The sequence below is a fragment of the Sceloporus undulatus genome, chromosome 4, assembly GCF_019175285.1.
Source record: "Sceloporus undulatus isolate JIND9_A2432 ecotype Alabama chromosome 4, SceUnd_v1.1, whole genome shotgun sequence".
Lineage (NCBI taxonomy): Eukaryota > Metazoa > Chordata > Lepidosauria > Squamata > Phrynosomatidae > Sceloporus > Sceloporus undulatus.
Window position 1 is genome coordinate 137,283,933 of NC_056525.1, and position 11,971 is coordinate 137,295,903.

Here is an 11,971-nt window from a genome sequence, read left to right on the forward strand (position 1 = left end):
TGATGTTAAAAACAAATATGCCAAGGTTCTTTAGAAGCTGACAGCTTACCAGCCGTTTTTAGAAAGCCCTGTGAACTCTGACACTGTGCTACATGTTCTGAACTGAAGCAGAAGCACTTCTGTGACCTTTGATCCTCCCTTGGTCCCCAGGAATCACACCACAAACAAGGCTGTAAACAACAGGAGCCTGAAATCTGAGCCTCTTCATTCAGAAACCAGCTACATGGCAACAGGTTTTTAAAGAAATTAATTTTAGCACAAACCATCTAATTTACAATCAAAGTAATATACATACAGAAAATAAAAAGACAGAAAGAAAAGGGGGGAAAGGGAGGGAGACAAACAACTAATACACAATAGAACTCTAACCCTGTAATCCTGACGGATGGGAGGAAAAACAGGGAAAAAATATTCTGCCACTATAGATCCAACTACATAATTCTAGAAAAATGACTAAAAACCGTAAACACAGATTATTACATTGTTAGATTTATTTTAATGCGCAAAAAAATCATAAATGGTTTCAATTTTTTCAAAAAGTCTTCAGTTGGCCTATCCTGTATAACACACATTTATTTGACCATTTGGGCTAAGTCAATGACCTTAACAATTCATTCTTCCCTAGTTGGTGCTTCCAAGTTTCAGCAAACAACATTCTTGCTGCTGTTGGCAAATACTGCAAATATTGAAGAAGTAATCCATATTTACTCTCCAGTTCTTTATCCATAATAGCCAATAGGAATATTTCTGGTAACATTACAAAATTTACTTTATTTTTTTTAAATTAACATATAAATCTAAGACCAGTAATGTTCACCTTCTTACAAGTCCCCCACATATGAAAAAGGAGCCCTCCTTATCTTGGCATCCCTAACATTGGTTTGAAACATTTTGGGATGGTTACATGGAAACTTTTGAAGGGTTTGGTATAACATATTGCACCCACACACACACACACACACACACACACACACACACAGGAAGTAACTAGAGTGTAGCATAATAGTTTGAGTGTTGGACTACAACTCTGGAGACCAAGCTTCGATTCTTAGTTCGGCCATGAAACCCACTTGGTGATCTTGGGCAAATTACTTGCTCTCAACCCCAGGGGAAGGCAATGGCATATCTTCTCTGAACAAATCTTGCCAAGAAAGTCCCATGATAGGTTTGCCTTAGTATTGCTATAAGCCAGAAACGATTTGAAGGCTCATAACAACAACAAGGCTTACGTCATATTAAGATTGTAATGCAATGAAATAATGACACTCCTTATTATGGCATACCTAACTGCTTTCAATAACATAACAACAAACCAAAAGTCATTGTGTTGATCCATGTGCACAAAGAAAATCTACAGTTTGTGAGGTATAACTATGGTCCAAAACACACTGCAGAAATAATCCAGTTTGAGACCATTTTAACTCCCTTGGCTCAGTGTTAGAGAACCCTAGGAATTGCATTTTATTTGGCACCAGACATACAGCTAAATGGCCTGAGACAGACGGGCCGAAAGGGGCATGTCGGCGATGATACTGGGGTTCAAGACCGCACAGCAATCGCACGGTCTGGAACCCTAGTATGTAATGCTGGTGGCCTTCAGCTGTGTTTCTATTACAAGTGGGTGTTGGGGTTTTTTGTTTGTTTTTTCACTATATAAGTATGTTTTACAGTACCACAGGTCAGCAGCTTGTACCATTCTGGGTTTTGCTTTAATTTAAAAAAAAAAAAAACAATGTAAACGTTTTAGTACATTTTGAATGATGAGCAAGTAAAGAATTACTCTTCAAAGTTTCAAAATGCATACTGTGACAATTACTTTTTCAAATTACTTTTTCTCCATTGATGGCCCCTTGTCGCGGGGGAGAGGCTTGTATACCCTAATGATGTTGTGAGCTATGCTGGCGGTGGTATAATAGCCACCAGTAGGGCCTCCCATGCCAGACAGGTCACAACCGAAGGGTCTGACCAAGAGCGCCAAAGGGCAGGATGGGCTCTCTAGCCTTATGGCAACCATCCTAGGAGAAGGAAAACTCTAATTCCAAACCCGGGCAGATGGTGCTCATCTAACCCTGTAAGGTCAACCATCTAAGAAAAGGAAACTCTAATCAAACCTACGACCTGAGGACCTTGCTGCCACCATCCTGCTTGTCAAGGCCTCAGCAGTCGAACCTCTGGTTTAAAGGGTGAGGCCAGTTCTGTGCACGCTGCGCTCCACCAGAAAAATCCATTGCACAGGCTCGACTTTTTCAAGGCAACCAAAAGGCACGAAATTGTATGCAGTCTTTTGAGATATTCAGATTGCGTCAGGGAGCAATATGCTTCAAAATTTTGGCCTTTGGGTCATGTCCTCTGCACACTCCTGTCTTGAGATGTAAAGTGAGAAAAGTATCTGCACAAATGGAACTAATCCCCTGACCTGCTGGTGTTAGGTTGCTTGTGGGTTTGTTGGGAGAGGGAAAGGTAATAAAACTTTTCCCCAACATTGACAGTGCAAGGACTCCTAATTATTCTTTGGCTAAAAAGAAATAAAACTGGTTCCCTTTCATCCTTCAAGCAAGCCTGGGGGTGAAAGTAGGTGCAACCTAATGCAATCTAGTATTGATAAGGCCCTTCTGTTAATCTACTCTACAGGTACTTCCTTCAGTGTGTCTCAAGACAGGAGCATGCAGACATTACTTCAGTATCCACACACAAATCTGATTTTGTAACATTGGGCCTGATGAAGATCAGTGAATATCTGAAAAGTTTTTTGTGTCTTTTTGGCTAGCCTCATAAAGGTTTTGCTACACAGCCACCCCTGTTTTTGTTTTGCTTTGTTTATATTTTTAAAATTGTACTATACTATTTGCTCAATAACATTCAAATAATGATACCTTTATTGGACCAACCAAAATGCACAACAACTATTGTGGTAGTGGTTGCTGTGTGCCTTGAAGCTGTTTCCAACTTATGGTGACCCTAAGGGAAATCTATCATGGGGTTTTCTTCATAAGATTTGTTCAGAAGGGGGTTGCCTTTGCCTTCCTCTGAGGATGAAAGAGTGTAATTCACCTAAACTCACCAAATGAGTTTCCATGGCTGAGTGGGGAATCAATCCCTGGTCACCAGAGTCAAATAGTCCCATCTTAAACCGTTACATCACACTGGATCTATAACTATATTATAGCCATAGGTACACTCATCCCTCCACATTTGAAGCTTTGACTTTAGCAGATTTGATTATTCACGGATTTTATTAATATGTTCGCTGTAGGAATATCTAGGTCCTCCAGCGCAATTCTATGGTTGACTTTAACCAAAAGTCACACTGAAGGACCTAGAGATTCCTAGAAGAGAATACTCAACTAGGCCTTTGTAGCTCCTTCAGCGCAGTTCTATGGTCAATGTCTGGCAGATGTTGACCACAGAGTTGCACTGAAGGACCTAGAGATTCCTAGAGAGGTGTTATCTCAAGTAAAAACAAATGTTTTTGTTTTGCAGTTTTTCCACCTTCATGGGGTCCTGTACCCCTAACCCCAGTGAATGTGGAGGGACAGAATGTAAATACTTTTTAAAGTAACTTTCAACTTCCTTTTACATATTTATTTAACTATGTTTATTCCACCTTTCCAGTCATCTTCAAGGGGAAGAAAAGTTTCAGCAAAGTAGCACACACAAACTGAGAGCAAGTCACAGAGTACAAAAAGTTCCTCAACATTTGCTAAAATGCCTTCAGACTTGGCACTAGCTACATGTTAGTGGGTGGGGGGGTTCACAGAAGGGTGTCCTGATTGAGAAGACCTTCTCCAGACATCTACCTGTCTAACTTTAGATGGTGGGAAGATGATCAGAAGATACCAAATACATTCAGTCATTCAGATACCCCACTCTCAAGACTTAAGGCTTTATGGGGAATCACTAATTCTTACAACTAAGCCTAAGAACAAGTTAGTAGACAATGTTACTCTGTAAAAAAACATCTGAGATAGGACCCATATCTCCTGTTCCAGTTACTAATGTGGATGTCACATTTTTCATTACCTTAATTTTCCAGGACATTTTCAAGGGCAGCCCAGTAAACAACACAATGCAGTTGTCTAGTCTAGGGGGTTATATGGATCCAAAACACACTGCAGAAATAATCCAGTTTGAGAGTGTTTTAACTGCCCTAGCTCAATGCTAGGGAATTCTGGGAACTGTAGTTTTGTAAGACATTTAGCCTTCTCTGTCAGAGTGCTCTGGTGCCACAATAAACTACATTTCCCAGGATTCGCTAGCACTGAGCCAGAAGAGTTAAAGAAGTCTCAAACAGCATTATTTTTGCAGTATGTTTTGGATGTAGGCTATTCAGAAGAGGTCATTACTGGTGAACTAGTCCAAATCAGTTTGAAAACACTGCCCTGGAGGCCACAATAAACTCCAGCAACAATGCTGGATCCAGCAATGTCACAAGACACTGAATCAACACCTCTACACTTTATTGTCTGTCTACTTGTGTTCAAAAGACACTCTAGCCATGCTTAAGAGAACTGTCTGGGATCAATATCTCTGAAATGTCTGGATAATTCAAAGATATACCCGTGTTAGTCTGTAAAATCAGTAGGTACAGAAATCTTGTAGCACCTTTGAGACTAACTGAAAAAAAGAAGTTGGCAGCACCAGCTTTTGTAGACTTCAGTCTACTTTCTCAGATGTATGGTTTTAATTTTTAATTTTGAAATGTTTTTACTGAAGTTTTATTTATGTATTGCAATTTTTGTAATTTGTATTTGTCATTGCAATTCTTATCTGTACACCGCTATGATCAACGCAGAATAGTGGTTTATAAATAAAACTTATTGTTGTTGTTGTTGTTGCTGCTGATGATGATGATGTTTTAGTAGCTGATTCTTCCTCATTACAGATCCCAGATACTGATACAACAGGAGCGTTTGGAAAAGTCTTTCCAGGGGAGAAGAGCATAAAAGGTGATATCCTTTCTGTTCTTCTTTGCAGTTGAAAGCTCTTGAGTTTTCCTACTCTTAGGTTTGTGGTGGTACTTCTGACTAAATGCCAGGTTGGTCTGTTATAGGCCCTATTCCCACTGGCGGTTTTGCTCTGGAAGGAACTGGGCAGATTCAGGGGGGCCCTCCCGAATCTCTCCGTTAGCAAGTGCCCACTACAAAAATTGGGGCATTTTAACCCAAATGCCTTCTTACAGAATTCAGGTTTAACATGAAGGCGCCTGCTGTCAATCAAGCGATTGTCATAGGTGACGTTTGCAGCACTCATTGGGGCATTGGAAGTATGCTTTCCCCCCTCCTTTTTTTTAAAGAGCCAGGCACAAAATGCACCCAAAATGTGCACATTTTGTCAAATTTAAAAACCTCGTGTGTGTGTGTGTGTTGTGGGCATTTGGGTCAGTGCAAGTTATGATCTGCCCTTGGCCCCATTTTCAACCCCAAAATGCAAGCTAATGCATCCTGTATCCCCAGCTCCTTGCCACCCCAGAATGCCTCTTACACATGTAATAATAATGATAATAATAATAATAATAAATTCCTCACCTCGGAAATGCCAAAAAAGGGTGCGAGTGCCATGCGTTCATTTTTGCTCTTAAAAGCAGTTCAGGGCTACCCCTGAATTCCTTAAAGACAGTAGCAAAAGCATGTATCATTTTACCAATTTGCCAAATTGACAAGAGCAACAAATGTAACATTTGAAATGTAGCATTCATTCGCAAGTCTTGCCCTTTGCAACATTTCCCCTTTGCTGGGAGCGAGCAAATGAAAGGGAAAGGGAACAAGCTGCTGCTAGCCACCTTCCATCCATCTATATATCTGCCTCAAGAAAAAAACATGCACATATTTTGTCAAAAATAATTATAAAAGATATAAAAAGGGGAGGAAGGTGCCTGATGGGAGCTCCGTTCATTCCCTGCCTTTGACCTGACCTGAACTGACCCCTTTCTTCCTGCTGACATTCTCTTCAGAGGAGCTTTGCCATTGCCTTCCACTGAGGCTGAGAGAGAGTGACCTGTCAGTTCCAACTGACCCATGGAATCTATTGGGAATAAAAGGGAAATGCAGCGCAGGCATTCTGACTGTAGCATCCTCATATCACAATAATAATAGTAATAGTAATAGTAATAGTAATAGTAATAATAATAATAATAATAATAATCCAGGAGCAAGAGGAAATGAAAGTAGCACAAGCAAGCACACAGACATGTCACCCAAAAAATCATGCGCATAGATTGTCAAAAAAAAAAAAAAGAGGCTCCTTCTACAGCCTTCCCTATATCCCTCCTCCGGCTTGGCCCCACAGCCCAATTTCTCTTGGCAATCCTCCTCCTCCTCCTCCCTTCCAACCCTCCCCTCTCTCTGAGCTGCCCTGGCTCCTTCATCATCCTCCTCCTGCTCCGTTATAGAATGCCCTCCATGGCTCCCTTCTTCCCACGGCTTCTTCATCCTCCTCCTCCTCCATCACTTTCTCCAGTCCCCCCCCCCCGCCCTCCCTCAGACAGCCCTTAGCAGCCCCCATCAGTCACCCAGATTTCCCCTTTTAGCCTCCTGTCACCCAAGCCTCCTGTAAGATTCCCCTTTTTCCTTTGGTATTTTCCTCCTCCTCCTCCTCCTCCTCCTCCTCCTCCTCCTCCTCCCCTCCCCAACGAGGGGAGGGAATGGTCTGGCCTCTACCCACCCTCTGACTTTAATCTCTCCCTAAATTTGCCCTGATCATGATCGGGAGCAAGTTCATATTTCGCAGAATCCAGGTCTTTTCAGAAAAGATGGATTTTAGCCCGAATCTCAATACCCCACGCTAAGGGGCATTTCCTTGTGCATGCCTCAACGTGGATTGTGACAGAATCAGGCCCAATATGAACTTCACATGGAAGAATCGATTTCAAAACCGGGATAAAAGGTAGTGTGAATGGGCCCATAAACAACTATCATCCAGGATTTGACACTGGATCCATCCTCTGAGTGGACAACCTGGGAGATGTTGATCTTTTCTGAGCTCTGTTTACATAGGTTCTATGTACGCCACAACATGCCCAAGAACTCTTTCCAGCAGTTCCCAAGTTACATGGCTCATCCCTCCCTCCCTTCCCACTTTTCGGGGCCATGCAACTTTGAGAAAGTCCTCTGGGTACCACCATACCATGAATGTCATAGGGACCGGGGGAAACCTAAAATGGCTTTTCTGCAGGCATTTGCTCCTACAAGAAGCACCCTCTTCACAGAAGGCACAGTGGTAAGAGTAAGACACAAGCCCAGCAAACTGAGCATAAGGTAGAGGTGGGTTCTGAACACTGAAACATCCCCACCACCCCAAACAGTTTATTCTCTTATAATCCCAAATTAATTCTCTATTCAGACTGAGCGCCAAATAAATTGCCCTTCATTTAAAGGGCAGTCAGCCTCCCTTGTCAACCCTCTCACATCTGGATAAATTCCCTTTACTGTATCCCAGTACTACTACTCCAAATTAATAGAACCTGATTGCTGCTTTACACAAATTTTTAGGTGCTAGCGTTCTACTCATAAAAGAAGCTGGTAGAAGATAAACCGAGTACTCCATTACTCCATTTCTCCTTTGCTTAGGAGTGAAAAACAGGCTAGTTTAAAAAAAAAAAAGGAATTGCAGGCTATAAATACAGCTGTCTGGCAGAGGACACACTCAGTGCCTCCTTCATCAGCTCCAGACTGCTTGGTTTCTCTACTGAGAAAGGCAGAGCATAAAACTGGCATGTGCTGTATTCCTTATTTCTTAATTTTAAATTAGGATTTTCAATTATCTACTTTTTAAACTTTCCTTTTAATTTGTATGTTAATGTTATAATCTTTTAAATTCTGTTTTAATAATGTAACTTAGGGGCTGTGGTTCCCCAGCGTATATCCTTTTTATGTTGTGGAAGGAGATATTCTATACCTCATTGTGCAATGTCCCCCTTTCAATGGAATGCATTGCCCCAGTCATTTATTGGCAGGGGGTCAGCTGGGAGAGAGCTGAGATCACCTTCCCAGATCTTCACTGGACTCACCTTCTAGGGGAAAGGATACGGAAATGCATATATAGAGCACCATGTCCCACCTACGACATATAGGAGCATCCCCCAGTATTTTAATTTGTACTTGATTTTTAATCATATTGTGGTATACCTTGGGTTCTAGCTCCAGGGCCAAAGCATCATATAAATGAGTGGTCAGGAAAAGGATTTGCCATGCCATAAAGTAGTACAGTCTTCCAAATACTAGACAGCGTAGTCTAAAATAACACTTTACTTGGTTATCCAAAAAACTTTCCTTGACCCATGTGGGTAAACATTTGATTCCACAGGGATGCCAGTGTACTCTCCCTTTTTTTTACTGTGCCATCAAGCATGAAGCCACATTGTCCCATTCCAGTGAGGTCTGTGTTGAATTCCTGAATGCATCATCCCCACTTGACCACAGACAATTGTACAGCACTTTCATTCAAGAACTATCCTGCTGCTGCGACTATAATAGCTGGAAAACTTGGCAGGGCAAGATCTCTGAGATTTCTACGACATATTTATATCTTTTGAGCCAGAGACTTGGGAATGAGAGGGCACGGGTGTCAAGAAGATTTGGGTTATTTCAGGATGCCCAGGGCTTTGCCAGACACTCCTGAAAAAGGAGTGTCAGCCTCCTGTGAAGGACAAGTGGAGATGAGGCAATGGAAACCAAGGCAGAAGCAGCAAGAAAGAACAAGGGCAATGGGGCGAATCTCTAGACTTTGGGGTGTGGATCACATACAGTCTGTTCTGCTGAAAAACAGCAACACAATGTGAAATATTAAACCGTGAAAACCAAAAGTGATTTTTATCATATTATTGGGATTGTTACTATTTTACTCATGGCTGAATGCAGTACTGTACTTTCTTTAAAATAATAATTTTTAGTGTATTTTCAAGCAAGGTACATATAAATGCAAGCTTCTACATACTCTAAAGGCACCAAATCCTGTCTGATCATGGAAGCTAAGCCAGGTCAGCTCTGGTTAGTAGTTGGTAGCTGGATGGGAGAATGCGAAAGAATACCAAATGCTGAAGGTAGGAAAGGAAAGAACTGGCAATACCATCTCTGAGTATTCCTTGCCTAAGATGATCCTATGAAATCTATGGAGTTGCCATAAGTAGAGAGGTGACTTGAAGGCACATACACACAAAGAGATAAATGAAACACACACACACACACACACAGTAATCCTGTAAGTCCATTGCCCTCTTGCTCCCATCAGTTGTTTCTGACACTGATGGGCACACACCATATATCCTACCTGACATATCTCAGTTCTGTCTCCATCCTTATCTCTAGATACCGGACACTGTTGTTGCTTCTGTTTTCTATATTGTAGTTTTACTTTGTAAAGTATATGTTTGTTTTCCAGTGATGTGTGGACAATTTTTTATTGCTAATCTTGCCCTTCTAAGTCACTTGCCCTGAGGTCTGGTCTACCCTTTCTTGGTTGATGCCTTCCTGGCCTCCATGGGGCTCCTGGGCCATGGGCCATGTCAGTCCATCAGAAAAGCCCTTACTATGCCAGAAGGCACTGCAGTTGCCATTCCTCTCACAGGAACAATGGCTGAAGTCTCTGCTTTTCCTGTACTCTGCTTGCCTGGATCTCTGCGACATCCCTGTTTCACATCCTGCTAATAACAAAATCACCTCTCAGTCTTGCCTGAGGAAACCCTATGAAATCCATGGGGTCACAAAGAGAAGACAAGCGATTTGAAGGCATGCACACATATTGGCTGAGAAGGAGAAGCCTGAAGAACAAGACAACATCACTGGAGACATGTTTGTACCAGCTGTTCAGCAATGTTTCTGCCCCTTCCTACTCCCAAAGCAAGGCTTATTACCAAACACCTAAGAGGAGCTCTGCCACTGTGGGTACCTGTTCTGTGAATAAATCGAGTTAATAAATCGAGTAATAATAATAATAAAATTTTATTTATATCCCACCTCTCCAATATGATCGAGGCGGCTTACAGCATTAATAAAATTCATACAATATAAAAATGAATCCCACTATCGCCTTCCTCCCTTAAACAAAACAGCATAGAAATTCTCATATAACAATAAATACAATTTAAATCATTAAAACAATTAGAGATAGGAAGATGGGCATCTTGGGGTAGTCAGTTGGGAGTCCACATCAGCAGGTGTCCGAATGAATTATACAGCGAAGAGATCCGTCAGAAGAGATCTGTCTTGATAAACTTTTTAAAGCCATCAAGACTGGTCATATGTCAGATCTCATCTGAAAGGCCATTCCATAATTTGCGAGTGGCAGATGAAAAGGTAACTAAGTGCTAGTAATTGTAGCCAAGGATGCCTTGAGCTGCATGGGCACCACCTACTTGTGCTCCTTGCCCAAGTAGAAGCTATTGACAACTGGGCAATTACTATTACACTCCTTGCTGTCCAAAGAGGATTTTTTTAAAAGCAAAGGCCTCACAATCACCTCTTTCAAGCACCTTGTTCAGAACCACTACTCCTCTCATGAAGAGACCTGTCAATCCCCTTCTTCAAGATATTATTAGTTAAGGAGGAGGAGGATCAAATCAGTCGTAGACTATGCTCCATCAACCATCTTGTGTTCATCCTAAGCCTTAGAATCTAAGTCCATAACAACTGAGATCCAAATGGTGCCCTTGACCTAGCTGTGAACTGAATTTTTAAGGTAAAAGCTACTTTGGAAAAAAGACATACAGGTAGCAGGCTTTGGGGGCTTTCTTCTGTATCATTTTGTACACCAAGTTGGAGAAAGCTGTACATTTCCCCTAAAAACCTGCTGGTGTCAAGTGCTATGATGTAGAACCAATGGTGGTGAAATTTCCTTGCCATGGGACTCAGTGAGTTCTGTTAGCTGGTACTGCATGGAAATTTGACCATCTTCTAACTGCTTCATTGCCTTCAGCTCCCTTATACTTGAAAGAACCTCCTGTTCAGAAGGAGAAAGCATTTAGGAGTGATATCTACTCTCAACTCCACATTTTAGAGAATCACTAGACTGATGCCAAACAACAGGCTTTAGCCTGTTCTTGTAGGTCTACAGACCCTATAGAGAGAGAAAATAACCATAGACTGAAGTGACTGCAGTTTAAGCATTAAGGTCTTTCCCACTACCAAACCCCCATGTGCAGACATTGAAACTAGAAGATCCCCCACCCACCGACCCACTTGGGTTGAGTGACAACAGGGCAAAAGGAGGGCCTCACCAGTGATGTTTTTCCTGATGATGTTCGTCATACCTCCTTCAACTTTCAAAACTATTTTGAGGGGCATTCTACTAGGGAGAAGGGTTCTAGCCAATTATTGGCCACTGTGAGAAGGATCACTGAAGAATACATGGTTGATACAGGGGGCAAAAAAGCAATGGGGTCGATTTTGGATGTCTGAACCCTTCCACTCCAAAACATCAGCCCAGATTTTCTACTTCAAGACCTTTGGGCTCAGCCGTCCATAGGACATGACTTTCACAAATGCCTGCAAGCTGTTAGATTGCTTCTCATCTCCTAAACACGTCCTTTCCTTGACAAGCAAATAATCACACCTCTAGCGCCTACCAGGAAGGAGCACGGCTTCCCACCTTTTCTAATTTTATAGACCAAACTCTCCGCCTTGGCTATCACCTGTTCCTTCTGTAAAACACTTTTTTCATCCATACAATACATTCTTGGAGATATCCTGGCTAAAGGTTCTTCAGGAAGAGGCTGTCCTAGTTTCAAACCCTCTAAATTTGAGAGACTCTGAGGTAAGAGATCAAACCTTTCTGCTAGTGCTCTCATTAAAACAAATGCCTTGTTTTAGACTTTCCAAAGACTATCTGCATCTTGCTGAAGAAAAGAACATGTGAAGGTCCATGTAGCAACATCGCCATCTGGTGCATTTTGCCAAAGCAGAATTTTGATTTGTTACACAAAAACAGCTGGAGGGAACATCTGAGAACAAATCCCCCTTGTGCCACAGAATGCCAGGAC